Here is an 18497-nt window from a genome sequence, read left to right on the forward strand (position 1 = left end):
TTGGAGTTTTTCGTGCTGTTTTTTTCCTATGCCTGTCTCCTCTCTGCTGGGCTGGCTGCTCTCAGAGTCTCTGGTGTCTGGCCTCAGTCTATCTATGGTTGGAGTTTGAATCAGTAGAATGAGTTTCCGATAAGAGCAGCCACTGCAATTCTCCCTTCTCCTTCCTGGAGCTGACAGCCCCTCCTCCCCCGGGACTGAGCCTGGCAGGGAGGGGCGCGGGTCCCCTGGCCGCAAAAACTTACAGATTTCGCTGATCTCAGCAGTTCCACGTTTTCATGAGTGTTGTATGAAGTATGCCCAAAGACAGATTGCTCTGTGGTGTCCAGTCCACGCAGTTCCTGGCTTTTTACCTACTTTCCTGGAGGAGTAACTAAAACATACAGCTCACCAGTCTGCCATCTTGCCCCGCCTCCGCTATTATTTTTTAAATAAAAAGGAAAACAAGTACTGACAAGGATGAAGAGAAATAGAAACCCTCATACTTCATTGATGGGAATGTATAAATGTATAGCCACTGTGGAAAACAATTTGGTGGTTCCTCAGAAAGTTAAACATAAAACTACCATATGATCTATCAATCCCACTTCTGGGTATATATATCCAAAAGAGTTGACACAAGGACTCTAAAAGATATTCATACACCAATATTCATAGCAGCATTATTTACAATACCAAAAGATGAAAGCAACCCTAGTGTCCATCAACATATTAATAAGTAAACATCATGTGACATATTTATATATGGGAATACTATCCTGTCTTTAAAAAGAATGAAATTCTGTTACTTGTAACAATATTGATGAACCCTGAAGACATTATATTGTGTAAAGTAAGCCAGACACAAAAGAACATATATTGCATGATTTCACTTACATGAAATAACTAGTATACATAAATTCATAGAGAGAGAACATGTTAAAATATAGGCAAAAATTTGTATAGGTGTTTTACCAAAGATGACATATGAATGACCAATAAATACATGAAAAGATGTTCAACATCATTAGCCATTAGGAAAATGAAAATTAAAACCACTTCACATGCCCTGATATATCCCAGAGTAATCTGGGCAGAGAATAAAAAATTATTTGCAAAGTCTCCTTGAGGAACTGGGGGGAAATGTGGAAATATTAAACTTCTACACCTGGAGAATTCCTGATATTCTCACAATCATTGGGACTACCAAATTAATATGCCACGCCTGCAGTCTTAGAGCTTGCCTTATGAAACTTATCCCTGCCAAGGGGAAGCTAAGCCTACTTACAATTATGCTTAAGAGTCACCCCCAGAGAACCTCTTTTGTTGCTCAGATGTGGCCTCTCTGTCTAAGCCAACTCTGCAGGTAAACTCACTGCCCTTCCCACTACATGGGACATGGCTCCCAGGGATGAGCCTGGCCCTGGCATCATGGGATTGAAACAGTCTTCTTGGACCAAAAGGAGGAAGAGAAATGAAACAATATAGAGTTTCAGTGGCAAAGAGATTTCAAATAAAGCCAAGAGATCATTCTGGAGGTTATTTATGCATTGTACAGATATTTCTTTTTAGTTTTTAGTGTATTGGAATAGCTAGGAGGAAATACCTGAAACTGTTAAGCTGTAATCAAGTAGCTTTGATTCTTGAAGATGATAGTGTAACTATATAGCTTTTACGGTGTGACTGAGTAATTGTGAAACCTTGTGACAGGCATTCCCTTTATCCACTGTATGGATAGATGAGTAAGAAAAGAAAGATTAAAAAAATTAAAAAATAATAAGGAGTGTGGGATGTTTTTGGATGTTCTTTTTACTTTTATTTTATTTTTTGGAGGGGAGTAATGAAAATTTTCAAAAATTGTGGTGATGAATGCACAAATATGTGATGATACCGCAAACCACTGATTGTACACTTTGGATGATTATCTGGTATGTGAATATATCTCAATAAAACTGCATAAAAAAAGTCAAGGAAGGGAAACCATCATATCATTAAAAAAACACTTCACACCTGCTAGGAAGGCTATAATCAGAGACTGACAATTACAGGTGTTAGCAAGGCTGTAGAAAAACTGTGACCTTTAATGTGCAGCCACTGTGGAAAAAGTTTGGCAGTTCTTTAAAAAATTAAACATAAATTTACCTTAAAGCGCCACCATTTCCAGTTCTAGGTATCTACCCAAGAGAAATGAAAATGTATGTCCACACAAAGAAGACCAATATGTGAATGTTTATAGCAGCATTATTCATAATAGACAAAAAGTGGAAAAAAAACCAAATGTCCATCAACTGCTGGATAAACTGTGGTATATCTACTACTGGAATTTTATTCTGAAATAAAAATGAACAAGCCACTAAAACATGCTAAAAAGAATGAACCTCAAAACATTATGCCAAGTGAAAGAAGGTGGCATAAAACACTACATAATGCATGATTCTATTTATATGAAATGCCTGGAAAAGGAAACTCTATAGAGACAAAAAGTAGATAAGTACTTGCCTAGACTGGGGGTGGGGATGGGGATTGACTGCAAATGGGCAGGAAGGATCTGTTTGGGATGATGGAAATTTTATCAAATTATATTGTGCTAATAATTTCACAAATCTGTAAATTTTCTAAAAGTCATTGAACTGTACATTTAAAATGGGTAGATTTTATGATATACAGATTATACTTCAGTCGTCTATTGAAAAATTACCCAGTGGTTTCAGAGTAAGTGGTAGAACTGGGATTTAAATTCAGGGCTAACTGGCCTTCATATCTGTGGGTTTTTTTTTTTTAATGATGTCTTAACACCATAAAAAATAGGCATTTTGGATTTAAAGGTAGCTGAAAAATGAAATATTTGAGCAAAAGTTGCCATCCGATAACAATTGGTTTGTGTGGTTTTTCTCACATTTCCTTGTCAAAATAATTGTCTTTAACATTTTCAATGATTATTTTCAGGTTGTTATCCATAATTTTCTAATAATTGTGATAACAAAATAGCATATAAAATTTGGAGTTCAAACATAATACCCTTTTAAAAGTGATATTTTGTCCTTTACTCAGCAAAGTAACAGATCATATCAGCAGCCCACTCATTCTGACTTCTACTCTCTGTGTTCTCTAAAACTCCTCAGAACCAGAACATCACAGTTATCGAGTGAGTCACTTCATCCAACACCTGAAGATAACAGGACCACCCCAATGCTAATCCCACTGAGATTTCTATCTAGCTTGTTTTCTACACCTCTACTGATCCTGGCCTAATAACTAAACAAGTCAATATATGAGAAAAATACTGTTCCTTTAAAGAAAAATTAGAAATTGTTCTTTGTCTCACAAAGTGGTGCAAAGCAAATTTCTTAACATTTGTGACACTCTGCAAGATGGCCTTTCATGCTTGATAGTTTCCATGGGCTATTTGCAGAAAACTCTCCCACATGCATCCCCATCCCACACACACACTTTGCCTAGCTAAATTCTGTTAGTTTGTTCTTCAGGTCTTAGCGTAAATGTTACTTCATTTATTCATTCATGTATTTAAAACAAAAAGTAAAGAAAGAATGAGTACATACTAGAGGCAAGGCACTGTGCTGGTTTCTAAACAAGTGAGAAGACTTCAATTTCTAGCCTTTTCAAGCTTACAAATAGAGGAAGAGATCACAATTTAAAACTTATAAATAAGTATATGATCACAATCAATAAAGGATGATGTACTGGTTTGGATATATTATGTTCCGCAAAATGCCATGTTCTTTGCTGCATTCTTGTGGGGCAGATGTATTTAGTATTGATTAGATTGGAATATTTTGAATGTTTCCATGGAGATGTGGCTCAATCAACTGTGAGTGAAATATTTGGAAAATTTCCATGGAGGTGTTACACCACCCATTTGGGGTGGGTGTTAATTGGATCACTGGAGTACTTTAAAAAGAGTCACACAGGCCCAGACTCTTGCTACAGCCAAGAGGGGCACTTTAAAGAATGCACAGGAGCTAAGAGAGGAGCTGCAGCTTACAGAGACATTTTGGAGATGGCCTTTGAAAGCAGACTTTTGCTCCAGAGAAGCTAAGAGAGGACAAATGCCCCAAGAGCAGCTAAGAGTGACATTTTTCAGGATCTGAAGCCTAGAGAGGAACATCCTGGGAGAAAGCCATTTTGAAACCAGAACTCTGGAACAGATGCCAGCCACATGCCTTCCCAGCTAACAGAGGTTTTCCGGACGCCATTGGCCATCCTCCAGTGAAGGTACCCAATTGCTGACACCTTATCTTGGACACTTTATGGCCTTAAGACTGTAACTTTGTAACCAAATAAAACCCCCTTTACAAAAGCCGATCCATTTCCGGTGTTTTGCAAAAAGGCAGCATTAGCAAACCAGAACAAATGAATATAATGGGGGAAAGATACAAGTTACAAAGACAGAATAAAACTAGGGGACCTAATTTAAAATGAGATGTCTCTGAAGGCCTTGTGTTGGTTTGAAGCTGTTATATATCCCAGAAAAGGTTATGTTCTTTTAATCCATTCCTGTGGGTGGGAACTTTCGATTAGGTTACTTCATCTGAGCTGTGACTCACCTCATTCAAGATAGGTCTTAATCTTCTTACCAGAGTTCTTTATAAGAGGATAAAATGCACACAGAAGCTAAAGGAATATAATTAAGCAAAGCTCACAGAAAAAGCCCCAGAGAAGCTGAAAGGAAAACACTGAAGCCAGAAGCTGGAAGCAACAAAACCCAGGAGAGAAGAACCAGCAGACATCACCATGTGCCATGCAATCTGACAGAGGAGCCCAAGCTCACCAGTAGCCAATCTTCAGAGAAGGTACCATCCTGTTGATGCCTTAATTTGGACATTTTTCATATTCCTAGAACTGCAAATTTGTAAGCTAATAAATTCCCATTGTAAAAGCTACCTATTTCTGGTATATTGCATTTCATCAGCTTTATCAAACCAAAACAGGCCTCTTGGTAAGTGCCCTTTACACTAAGGCTGAAGCACCTTTAACAATTGCCATGGCAAAGAGCAAGAAGAGTGTTCCAGAACAAAGGAACAGCTTTCTAACAGAAGAAAAAGCCTAACACTTCAGAGGACCTGAATGAAGCCCAATACAGCTAGAGCAGAGTGAGCAAAATGGAGAAAGGCATCTAGAGGAAAGTAGGCAGGGTCTCCTAGGCCATGATAAGGATATTCAAATTTTCTCCTAAAGGAAATGAGGAGTCTGTGACTTGTTTCAAACAGGTAAATAACAAAATCTGATTTACCCTTCTAGAAGATCTCTCTAATTATGTGGGGATTGGATTAGGCAAATTAGATTTAAAATGTTTAATCCCCAAGTTATTGAGACAGGCATTCTGCATGGGAGTGAAGAGGATAAAGAAGGAATTAGTTGTCCCAATTCCTGGTATCCTCTAATTTCTCCCACTTGGTGGAAAGACAGGTAATCTCTGGACCAAGTCCCTCGGAATGGGTATAATATGTGATGGCTGTAATCCTAACAATGTTTTTTATATCATGGATCATGCCACCTGGGCCCTGCTTTGGATATATGTTCATAAGTGGCATGGAGCATTAAAAAGTAAGCAAGATGCACACCTCAGCAGCATCACCATGACACCATCCTCCAATAGCCATTCTTCTGACTTCTGTCATCAAAACTGAGGACCTTGTGCTCAATAGTGCATCTCATCCAAGAATGGGGGATTATATGCCATTCATTGAACAGTTGCTACATTTCCAAGAACAACAACATCAAACAGCTATATCAGAAACCTGTACATTTTGGGAGTCAGTGGTTGCTAGTCAGTGCAAAGTAATTCTGGGAGTAAAATTAAAATGTGTTTAATCCTCCATCTCTACCCCAAAGTCCTAAAGGGGACCTCTAAATTTCTGTTTGCAATGATCTCACTATGAGAGATGAGATTAGGAGGAAGAGCAAATACCATCATGTTTATAAATTGTTCAAAGAAAGCAGAATTACAGAGAATTGTATATTTAAAATCTCGTTTGCATGAAATAATTTCATGCCTGGAATCTGCTTCAACATAATTCATCAGCAGGGGATATATGTAGCATATGTTTGGAATTTTCCTTAATGAAAAGTAAAAATTGAGGGTAAGAAGAAGTGGACATTCTCTCACATAATATTGATGAGATCATAAACTGGCACATTTTAAAAAGAAGTGTGAATGTATCTATTAAAATCTAATACGTGCATACTCTATGTTTTCTATACTAGTTTGGAATCTAGCCTTCAGAAATCGTTATGCAGAAGGACGTTCACTCTACTTTCATAATAGCTAAATAATGGAAAGATAATTGCTCATTAAATAGACCAATAATTAATAACATGAGGAAATACTATGGAATAAGTTTTCTCATGAGATGAATTTGTTTGAAATAAACTAGAAAATGGTCCATATTAGATCATTAAATGATCTTTTAAGTTGCAATCCAATATGATTGGAATTACGCATGTGTCTACTATAAGTAGTGGGATTATAGATGGTTTTTATTTACTCTACCCAAGATCACACACTTAGTGGGGCAAAGCTGAGCAGTAAACCCAACCTCTCTGACTCCAGAGGCCATGCTTTAGCCACCCCCTAAAATGCCTTTATCTGGAACAGTACATGAAGTACTAACTAATAATCTTAGAATTTATTTCTAGTTAATTCTTATCTAACATACCCAAAGTGGGCTATAACTTCCCAATTCCAAACACTCCTAACCATCCTTGGGTCAAGAGTGTCTTTTGTTTCACATAGTCTTGACACTTAACATTTGAGGCCCTGCTAATGTCCCTCAGAGACTATCTACAGGAAAGGAAAAACAAAGAACTACTTACAGAGCTTTAGAAAAAATCATTGTTAATTGCAGGGCCTTTGAAATTACAACAAGTTAGCTTGGCTGTATTGTTAAGCCAATTATCTTGAAAATGCTACTGAAATCTTCAATAATCAACCACCCTTCCCACCCACCTTGCCTCACTTCTGTCATTGTTTTGGAGCTCCTGTTTTGAAGCACAATATCTCTTTGTTGCAGAACCACTGATAGAAAATGCTCATACTCAAAAGTGACAGGATCCCTTCATCATTAATCCCAGGATGACCCCACCCCACCCTCCAGAAGTTCTTGGGCTGGAAAGCTTCTCATGTATATGCCTGTTAAAACCAAGTCCTTTTTGCCCTGTTCTTGCCTGGTATCTTCTTACCTCTGCAATCTCTATCCTTAAGGCATTTTATTTAAGTGGAGATACTAAATTGCATAAGGAGGCAAAGAACATTTTCTTGCCTATCCAACTTTAAAAAAAAAATCCTCTTTAAATGAGCTGAAATAGGATTAGTGAAAAGGAGAAAACCTGCCAAAAAAAGAAAAAGAAAAAGAAAAAAGTTGTCGTTAATAATCCCCAGAATTAATTAGATGGGCAGTTTAGCAACAGCATCATCTTACTAATTTTTTCCCTTATCTTCAGCAGCTTTTAGAAGATTGTGATTTACCAGATATATTTTCTGGCCAAGATTTCTTTTATGGAAAAATTTGCACATGGAAGCAATTTAAGGCACATGTAGTATTAAGGAGCTTCCAGGTTTTTTTCAAAGTGTATTTTTAAGTTGCTGGTCTTTACCACTCCTTTTTTACAATATGATTAGTTCAGAAGCATGTGCACCGTGTGCATTTACTAACCTGAATCTGAAAACAGTTTTGCTCTTGGGGTGCTATGTAAAATTCTATAGCAGATAAGGTGAATTATTCAAGATTGATGTTGGTCTTGTGATTTGGAGAAGTTCTGCAAGAATTATATAAGTCCCAAGCTTGTCTGTAGGCAGATGAAGATGGTAGCCATCATCAAAATCTTCCCTAAAAGATACATGCCCTGAATTAGCATATACAGTGATATCATGGTGCCAAATATACTTACTGAATTCCTTCATCTACAAAAGCTTTTGAGGATTCTTTTCCTCCAGAGTGAGAGGAATGAACAAATGTTGCCCGATTTTCATATTAAGTAATTAAGAAATTGCCTGCCATGGCAGCCACCCCCATCAGGGCCACAATGAAAGTTTGAGCACAATAAAAGCACCCCATCAACCACGACTTATTCCAGGGAATGGGTGGTCACAGAAAATATTCTGCCTCTAACATGAAACAATCCTTCCTCTTTTGAAATGACCCCAAACTGCTTGCCCCATCAAGCAACCTGATGTAACTGAAAACCAATTAGAAAGTCTCCCCAGCTTCCAAAATTCCCACTTTACTAGAATGCTTGCCAATCAAAGGTAACCTCAGTATTTCCTTTTTACTCAATAAAACTCATGCTTTTCTAACACTATTAAACACTTCCTGAAATGGAAGTGATGACATATGGGTTCCCTTACTACAAATTTATAATTAAATCACCTTTGTTAATTTTGTCATGTGTTTACTTTGGGCTTTGACATAATTGTATATGTTATTAGGTTAAACGATCTTCTAAATACTTCTGAATCCATCTTTTTCTCTCCATCCAAATTGCCGTTACTAATATTTTTATCATGTGTCACCTAGAATGAAAAATAGTTTAGGAGATGATCTCTTTGCCTCTGATGTCCTCAAATTCTACTTTAAACCTGCTGAAAGACTATTCACAAAAACAAAAGTGTTCATGATAGAATGCAAATGATAACACCTTACAATTATTAGGACACAATAAGGCACCCATGTAGGAATCATCCCATTTGGTCTTCAGAACAATATAAGGATCAATAATAATCTCTTTTGCCCCAGATTATTCAGTAGATTATAATCACTTAAACTCTGTCTCCCTGAAATGAAATAGAATAGAAAAGTAGAAACTTCTTAAAAATAATATCCCCCTTAGACTGATAAATATCCATCTATTCTTCTAAAGGCAGGTAATCTGCGGCAGCTCTCAACTTTGGATAATTGGCACTCTAGCTTCTTTAAAGAGTTTTTAGATCCACTGGTCATTAGAAGAATGGAATAAAGAGTGCTGGATAGGCAACCAACACTGTTCATTACAAAGGATACCTTTAGGGGAGGTGTGCCAGTTTGAGTGTATTGTGTCCCCCAAATGCCATTATCTTTATAGTCTTGTGTGGGGCAGAAGTTTTGGTGTTGGTTAGATTTGCTTGGAGTGTGCCCCACCCAGCTGTGGGAGATAATTTTGATGAGATGTTCCCATGGAGGCGTGGCCCCACCCATTCGGGGTGGGCCTTGATCAGTGGAGCTATATAAATGAGCTGACTTGGGGGGAAGAAAGAGAGTGCAGCTGGGAGTGATGTTTTGAAGAGGAGCAAGCTTGCTAGAGAGGAACGTCCTGGGAGAAAGCCGTTTTGAGGCCGGAGCTTTGGAGCAGATGCCAGCTGCCTTCCTAGCTAACAGAGGTTTTCCGGAGGCCATTGGCCATCCTCCGGTGAGGGTACCCGATTGCTGATGTGTTGCCTTGGACGCTTTGTGGCCTTAAGACTGTAACTGTGTAGTGAAATAAATCCCCGTTTTATAAAAGCCAATCCATCTCTGGTGTTTTGCATTCTGCAGCATTAGCAAACTAAGACAGGAGGTAAACATACACATTTAACTAAGAGGGTACTAAACTTGCACCTTGCCTGAAGGAACAGCACAAAGAAGTTGGGAAAAGGAGTTGCTGAGAATCTGACATCAAATTATGCAGTCCTTGCTCACTTCTTAATGAAACTCCAGAAAGCACTGAACAAATTTTTCCAGATCTTTGCTTCTGGAAGGCTCAACAGGGCAGTCTAGAGATGGCACTGAGGAATTAATAAAAACGTACATCTGAAGTTGTGATTTTTGTCAATAAATGACTACAAAAGGATGGTCAATGTGATAGTTGGGTTCATGTGTCAACTTGGCTAGGTGGCCTAGCTGTCTGGTCAAGTGGGCACTGGCCTGACGATTCCTGTGAGGCTATTTGAGGCTGGTTGGTTTGTCGGATCATCAGTCAATTGACTGCAGCTGACTGATGATTCATCAAGGGGCGTGCTTCCACAGTGAGAGAATGCAATTGGCTGGATTTGATCCGGGTGATCAGTTGGAGGCTTATAAGCCGGACAGTTAGAGAACCTTCACTTCTTCTTCAGCTGCTCAGTGAAGCTTTTCCTGGGGAGCTCATCGAAGTTGCCAGTTCGTTTCCTGAGGAGTTTGTCAAAGTTGTCGGTTCGTTTCCTGAGTTCTTCAAAGTTGCCTGTTCGTTTCCTGAGGAGTTCGTCAAAGTTGTCGGTTCGTTTCCCGAGGAGTTCGTCGGACGTCTTCCTTGGAGTTGACAGCTTGTTGACGGCTCTGCAGAATTTGGACTCGTGCGCTCCCGCAGTTGCGTGAGTCACTTTTACAATTTGATAATAAGAGACATCTCTCATTGATTCTGTTTCCAAGGAGAACCCTAACTAATACAACTTGGTACCAGGAGTGGGGTGACCCAAACCTTCATTCCTGAAGTTTCTTGGCCATTGGTAGTCCTGCCTGGATTGGGTTGTTGCAGTTTTCCATTGACTTGAATCACGGGGCATGGTAGTACTAAGAGACGCCCCAGGGGATCTCCTGTATGCCAGGAAAACTCTTCTTTACTTCCATTGTGTAGTTGCAGTGCTATTTCTCCTTGATAGTCAGGATCAATCACCCCAGCCAGTACAGTAATCCCCTTACTTGCCTGTTGATTCAGAGGCATAAGAAGCCCAAAGTGGCCAGGTGGCAGCCTTAACTTCCAGTTCAATGGGATTATTGTTGTGTTTCCTGGTGGAAGCACTCCTCCTTTTGGAACCAAGACCTGTAGACCAGCAGAGCTTAAACTTGCAGGGACAGGAAGCAAAAATTTCCCTAGTGGATCACTAGGAGTGATAGTGAGTGGTGCTACTCCTTTTTCCACCCCTTGATTCCTGGACCCATGAATCCTGGCTATGGGAGAAACAGCACCATAGAGTGGACGCTGATTCAGAGCATACACAGCCTCCTGGAGAACACTGCCCCAGCCCTGCAAGGTATTGCCACCTAGTTGGCGCCGTAATTGAGTCTTCAATAGGCCATTCCACCGTTCTATCAACCCAGCTGCTTCTGGATGATGGGGAACATGGTAAGACCACAGAATTCCATGAGCGTGTGCCCATCCCCTCACTTCATTTGCTGTGAAGTGGGTTCCTTGGTCCGAAGCAATGCTGTGTGGAATACCATGACGGTGGATGAGGCATTCTGTAAGTCCACGTATTGTAGTTTTGGCAGAAGCATGTCGTGCAGGGAAGGCAAACCCATATCCGGAGTATGTGTCTATTCCAGTAAGAACAAATCGCTGCCCTTTCCATGATGGAAGTGGTCCGATGTAATCAACCTGCCACCAGGTAGCAGGCTGATCACCCCGAGGAATGGTGCCATATCGGGGACTGAGTGTGGGTCTCTGCTGCTGGCAAATTGGACACTCAGCAGTGGCTGTGGCCAGGTCAGCCTTGGTGAGTGGAAGTCCATGTTGCTGAGCCCATGCATAACCTCCATCCCTACCACCATGACCACTTTGTTCATGAGCCCATTGGGCAATGACAGGAGTTGCTGGGGAAAGAGGCTGATTGGTATCCACCAAACGGGTCATTTTATCCACTTGGTTATTAAAACCTTCTTCTGCTGAAGTCACCCTCTGGTGAGCATTCACATGGGACACAAATATCTTCATGTTGTTTGCCCGCTCAGAAAGGTCTATCCACATACCCCTTCCCCAGACTTCTTTGTCACCAATCTTCCAATCATGTTCCTTCCAAGTCCCTGACCATCCAGCCAAACCATTAGCAACAGCCCAGGAATCAGTATACAGACGCACCTCTGGCCAGTTCTCTTTCCAAGCAAAGTGAACAACCAGGTGCACTGCTCGAAGTTCTGCCCACTGGGAGGATTTCCCCTCACCACTGTCCTTCAGGGATATCCCAGAAAGGGGCTGCAGTGCTGCAGCTGTCCACTTTCGGGTGGTACCTGCATATCGTGCAGAACCATCTGTAAACCAGGCCCGAGTCTTCTCTTCCTCAGTCAACTGACTGTAAGGAACTCCCCAAGATGCCATAGCTGTGGGCTGGGCAAGACATAAAAAAGTAAAAGACATAACAGGTAGTAAAGAAGTATGTGGTAATTCTGATAGGAGGACAGGATCTCAACAATTTAAACATGGCAATTAAAAGGTGTGAAGAGGGATAATGGGACTCACAATGCAATGAATCAGGTAACAAAAAAATAGCATGAGTGTGAAAAGTCCCACTATGATAAAAGTGAATGTATCATTTTAACCTGGAGCTTGAGGGAGAATCATCCTGTAAGTAGTGTCCAGGTTTCTTCTGAATCTGTAACCATATAAACTACCCAAGCCCTAAACTAGTCATCTAGGAAGCCTAAATTGTTATTCTAGATGGGCACATAATATTGCATCCCTGATGATTTAACAAATAAATTTGTGATTTAATATGAAATATTTAAGTTCTATTAGATTTAATAATTTAATTTGAAATGTATAACTGAATTTGATTAATATTGGACTTGTGATTTTAATTTAAAGTTATAAAACACCTAGTTTTTAATCAGTATCCCAAATTTTAAGAAAATCCTAAACTAAACCTAAAAGTGTAGATGTGTTAGATTTTCAAATAATATTTAAATGCCTGCAACAGATGCAATAGATTAATAAACCTTCCTTGATTGGTTGTTTGAGGTACTTGAGAAAATAAAACCGTTAAATTTGTGATTATATTTGGAAACTTGCAACTTTAAGAAATTGAATGTTAATTTAAATGCAATTGTAAGAATGTTCCCTTCAGTAATTAAAAATCTCAACTATCTTCCACTGAAGGATGGGGTATGAATATGTCAGAAGTAGGAACAAAAAAGAGAGAAAGAATGGAGATGTGTCCACTATTTGCTGTTTTGAATGACTGGTGTTTCTTTAAAGTTTCTGATTCTACTAACATTGAACGGATGTCTAAAATTTCTCTGATTTTGGTCAGGTAATATAAAATTCAGTCAATGTGTATATTTAGAGAGACAGGAATTTCATGCAAAAATTATTTTAATTTTATTCCTAATCACTTAAAACATACTCTTTAAAAAAAAAAGAAAAGGAAAGGAAAGGAAGTAGGGAAGGAAGAGAGGCAAGATTCCTGTTTTCTAGAGGCGTTCAAAATATAATCTTTTCACACTTTCCTGTTTGGGGGATATTTGTTCATCAACTCTTTTTCAGGTGCCCAAGTGCCAAGTCCTGTATTAGATGCTAAGGATATAGCCCTGAGCAACTCAGGAAAGCTACGAAGTTTAAATAGAGCTCAAAATGTTAGAATAGAATACACTAAAAAGGTACAATGACAAATAGATACTAACTTTTCTATTCTATTTAAAATTATCTCTAAAGTATGTGTTAATCACAAATTTTACCAACCTTAATTATATTGTTAATAGATATATTGAATTTAAAAGGGAGAATGTGGAAAAAATAATGATCTATTACAATAAACGCCTTGTAGTGGATAAACATTTCCATATTTCAGACAAGCTCAAACTAGTTATTGTTATTGAACATAGGAACAAATACAATATTAGCATGAGACAAATTATTTTGTTTAAGGAAACGGTTTTTTAAATAATCACCACTATTGTAGTTTAAGAATTACTTTATAGGTTTAGAAGAAATCAAAGGACAGAAAATGCTACTTCAAATCCATGGAAATTAAGCCTGAAATTATTTTTAGCATTTACTAAATGTAATTTTGAAATGACTTCTACAGGGATTGTCACATATAACAGATATAAGAAATACTGGAAATCCAAGTTACTGAAGAAAATCTTTTCTGTATTTAAAAAAAGAAAATTCTCCTATAGTCCATAAGGCTTTAAAGAAAATAATTAAGTGCACATAAGAAACCCGTTTGAATATGAATTCTCCTAGCTCTTGAAGACATATTTCATTTTTAAAAAAACCACCTGGTGTAGTTGCTCTTTTCTAAGGGCTTTCCCTATCTCCAGAAACTGAAAAGTTTATTTTAGATTTAAGCTTTCCTAAAAGAGTTGGGCAGAAGCATTCCTAATGCATAAAAATCTGAGGGTGTGCATAAAAAGCTAATTCTACTACCTAAGGTGGAAAGAAAAATTATTGTAGGAGAATTGGCTAAAATGACATCACCTCAGAATTTGAGTCCTCTTATTTCTTCATTCCTGTCTGATTCCTTCTTCTGTCTCAACCTCTCAACACTGCTCCTTTTCCTATTCTTTAAACACTAGTTAGCACACTGAAGTTGTACTGATCATTTATATCTTTTGACATCACTGTTTGGTTTTCCTTATATTGTGCTATACATTTCTTTCACTTTGTATAAGCACTCAAAAGGATTTTCCCATAAGCGCCGACCTCAACCCTTGTTCAAGAATGGAAACATTTAAAATTTTTGCTTACCTTTTATGTGTCTCTCAAATAATCCTATTGTTTCACTCATATTCAAAGATCTAGGTTGGCTTCTGTGAAGCTGAAATACTGGCCTCCTCCTCACTGGCTCTCCGCTCTCTAGTCTGCCTCCACTTTTCAAATCATTCCTTAATTGTGTTTAAGAAGACAGTGGCAGTAGTGGCTATCAGCAAACATTTGGTGCCTTCCACATTCCAATATTTCCCATCCCACCTCTGGAACATACGTATGAGTAACACCAAGCTTATCCTATCTCTGGTTTTCCTGCTGCTTGATAAGCTATCATTGCCTCTCTGTTTCTTACCTTGTGCTTGAAGGACATCTAAGAGGTTGGATAGGATTATCTTCTTGTAGGAATCAGACATTGAACAATGCCAGTCCCGAGAACCTCAGATTCAACACCTGCACCTGGCTCTGATTCACATCTGTTTGGCTACTATCTAGTTCAAAAACGTGCAAGGGTTTCTTTTATAGCCACATGATCAGAAATCCAACTAAAAGCAGGCAGCATGAATCATTTTATTGATAATAATAATGATGAGACAAGAAGGTCTATGTGGCAACTCTCATGAATGATCAAACTCATGAGGAGGTTCTAGCCATACTTGTTTTCCACAATGCTCAAACTTCAAAATGGGTTTTTCGTGGAATTTGATTTAAATGCCTCAAAAATTCATTATTCAATTACAGCCCATAGTACCTTACAGTAGGCAATTTCCCGACACAGAACAGAACTGGTTAGGACATACGGCATTCAGTTTACATGTGTTCTTTAGTAAGTTTGTTGCTGTTTTCCTTATTAAAAAAAAAAAATCACAGGGCAGATATGCGGCATTTTGTATGTGTAAGATCTGGTTTATTTTAGGCATAATGATGTGTCGTTACTGCAACTCCTTGCTTGGTATAGGTCCTATTACTTCAAAGTGTTTAATAAAGGTGAATTAACCGTTAGCTTTTTTTTTTTTTTTAAGCTAGCCTTGCCTTCTAGTTAAGCAGTGATATAGTTTTTCTGCTCTTCAAAGCCACATTTCAGCCTAGGCACAATTTTTATCTCAAACCCTAGTGTGAAAATTAACCTTAGTATAAAAGACGAACTGTACCTGAGAATTATGGAAATGATTTTATTTAGCCTATTTATTAGGGAAAACATTCATTAATGAGAAACTTTTCAAAGGAAAGGGAGAAGACTAGGGCTTTTATAGCGGCAGGTAAACAGGGAGTCATAGCCACTGAGGAAAGATGGTGGTGGGTCTTATCTGAGTATATAGAGAGAACCAGGTGGCCCTATGTGGTTAGACATATCCTAGAAAACAAAAGGCCAGGGGCATGGGGAGTAAGGCTGTTCTTGACTCTTTCTGCTTTCCAGAAACACAGGGCTCAGATAAAGTTCAAGGTCATTCAGTGCTGAACAACTCAGAAACTATAGCAAACCTAATTAAGGTGAATTAGGGTCTAGAAATAGTCTTTCCTGGAATCTTGTTGGTGTTGTTCCTGTAAAATCAGTTAAATCCTTTTTTGGGGAGGTGGTGCTAAAGGTCATTTGTTCTAGGGCCCTGGAAAGCAGGCATCTTAAGAGAGAGATTCCTAAAATGAAAAAGAGAAACATTACTATAAAGAGTTTTATGAAAGTTACCGAGCCAGGAATTGAACCACAAGAAAGAGGTTGTTGGAAGAGAATATTTCGGTTATGCAGCACTGCTTGTTGAGTTTCCTGAAGCTCTAAAACTAGGATGTCAATGCTCTTGGTTCTGTTGACCTCCATCTTGGTTACTTCTCATGACCTGAGCAGTTTGCTGGACTTCCTAGTGGTCTAAACAGCAGTTTGTCCAGGGAGAAATCCAGCCCCTGCATGGTCTGCTGCAGCAGTGAGCTCTTCAATGTTTATATTAAGTCATGGAGTTTCAGCTTGCCAAGTTTCTTCAGATCCTGGGGGAAAAGGGCCATCTACAAGGCAACATTGAGTCACAGAGATCTGGGCAGTCAGGTTTTAGGTCTTTATGATGCCGAGTCAGGAGGAGGGGAAAAAAAATCGGAAATATTAGTTGGGAAGTGTGTGGCCAGATACTGAAGGAAACTGAAAGAATTGAAAACTTAGTGAGAACTGAGAATTTGGTATAGGTAATAGAATCCAGACCATTTTACAGGTAGGTGCCAACATTAGTTTTTCCATAGGGGAGTAGGAATTAATTTAAATCTCTGCCAGGCTATAGAGAGTTTGTATATCCACCAGTTATCTGTACTTACAAAGAGGTAAATAGCTCAAAGATAATGAACAAGGTCAGAATCTGATAACCTGGAAAGGTATGCTATAAATGAAGATGCATAGTTTTTCAATGAAACCCAAAATTTCTCTCTAGCGTTACCCACCTTTTGATAAAAAACAATCTCAAAGAAAGAATATTTCTGATCACAAAATAAAGCTAGTGTCATTAGATTTGGTCTGATTATTTTCATAGGTGCAACAATAATGGTAGCTTACCATATAGGCTTTCTTAAGTTTGCTTGCTGGAAGCTTTCATGAGGAATCGCAGATTAGACTTTTAAAAGCCTCTTGAGGTTAGGAAGCCAAACTAAGAATCTGACATTAGATTTCACCTGTAGTACCTATAAATGTAGAGGAATTCCTCTCTTCTCGAGATCTCCCAAATATCCTAACGTTCCTGGGCTGATCAGGAAGGAACCTTCCTTATTGACCAGTAAGGCTGGGAACCCTGTGACCAGGTACCAGGCTAGCCTTCCCAAGATTGCTTTGTAAGTACTGGCTCCATTAAGTCAAACTCAGTTCCTTAAAAGTGTCTGGTCATAGTAAATAAATGAGCATCATTTTTAAATGTGATATTCCAGGCTAGGTCTTGGTAGCATAACCAATTTATCCAATTATTCCTGGTAACAGGGAGGACAGATTCTTATTGAACCTATCCAAATAACTATATTACCATGAAAAGAATATTTTCCAGATTCTGGAGGGAGCCAGTCAGAACGAAAAGATCATGTGTCAACTTGGCCAGGGGATAGTGTCCAGATGTTTGGTCAAGCAACTACTTGTCTGATTGTTACTGTGAAGATATTCCATGGATTTAAATTCTTCAGGAAGTTGGTTGCATCTATGGCTGATTGCATCTACAATCAACTAAGGAGATTGCCCTCAACAATAAGAGACCACTTATCCAATCAGTTGAAGGCTTTAAAAGAAGTGATGATTTCAGCAGTCAGAAGACAGAATTTCCATCTCTAATTCAGCCAGCCAGTTTCTTCTGAAAAATTCATCAAGAAACGTCATCAGAGTTCCCAGCTTACAGTCTGCCCTATGAAATTTGGACCTTTGTGTGAGACAATACTTACAAAGATCTTAGATATTTATAGATATCCCCTATCAGTTTTGTTTCCCTAGAAAACCCTAACTAATGCAATTGTATACAACTGTTTCATTTCTATTCTATTAAAAAAAAAAAACAGAGCCTACTAAATTGTTACGAGTTGTAGATAGCTTAAGAGAAAAGATAAAGGAGTTTTTTGTATATCCAAAAAAAATGAACATTGAAATATCAAAATATCCAATTGAAAACCACAATCATTCCTTATCAGTTCATTCAGTCCTATGAAATTAATCTTTGTACTGCTCAATCTTGGGTTAGCAGCCTCATGAACGCATCTGCCTCTTGACTAGGGTTCTAGAAATCCTGATTCAGTCTACTGATAGAGTCTCAAAGTTGTTGAAGTGATGCCATCAGAAGCCTATACCCAAAAGCCCCTGGCATCAGCCTTTTCCACAGACCACCGACCCAGCCCTTCATTGCTGAAGATAAAGCATTCAGGCCTGTAGCTGATTGCAAGAGCTTTCAGGGAAGCACTTGAGTAACACAAAAAAAATCTGTTTTTTTCTTAAGTGGCTGTGGTTAATTTATTACTAACAATTTTCAAAAGTTAAAGAGCTAATGAGAGTTCATAACAAGAATAGGGCAACTGACAATAAATTTGGTTGTTTCTGTGGCATGCAAAAGAAGATAATAAAGTCAATCTCCAAAAAAAGTTTAAGACAAAATATCTATAAATATAATGATTAAACCTATTTTTAAAAAGAATGCATATTGTATCTGATT

This window comes from Choloepus didactylus, chromosome 3, assembly GCF_015220235.1.
Source record: "Choloepus didactylus isolate mChoDid1 chromosome 3, mChoDid1.pri, whole genome shotgun sequence".
Lineage (NCBI taxonomy): Eukaryota > Metazoa > Chordata > Mammalia > Pilosa > Megalonychidae > Choloepus > Choloepus didactylus.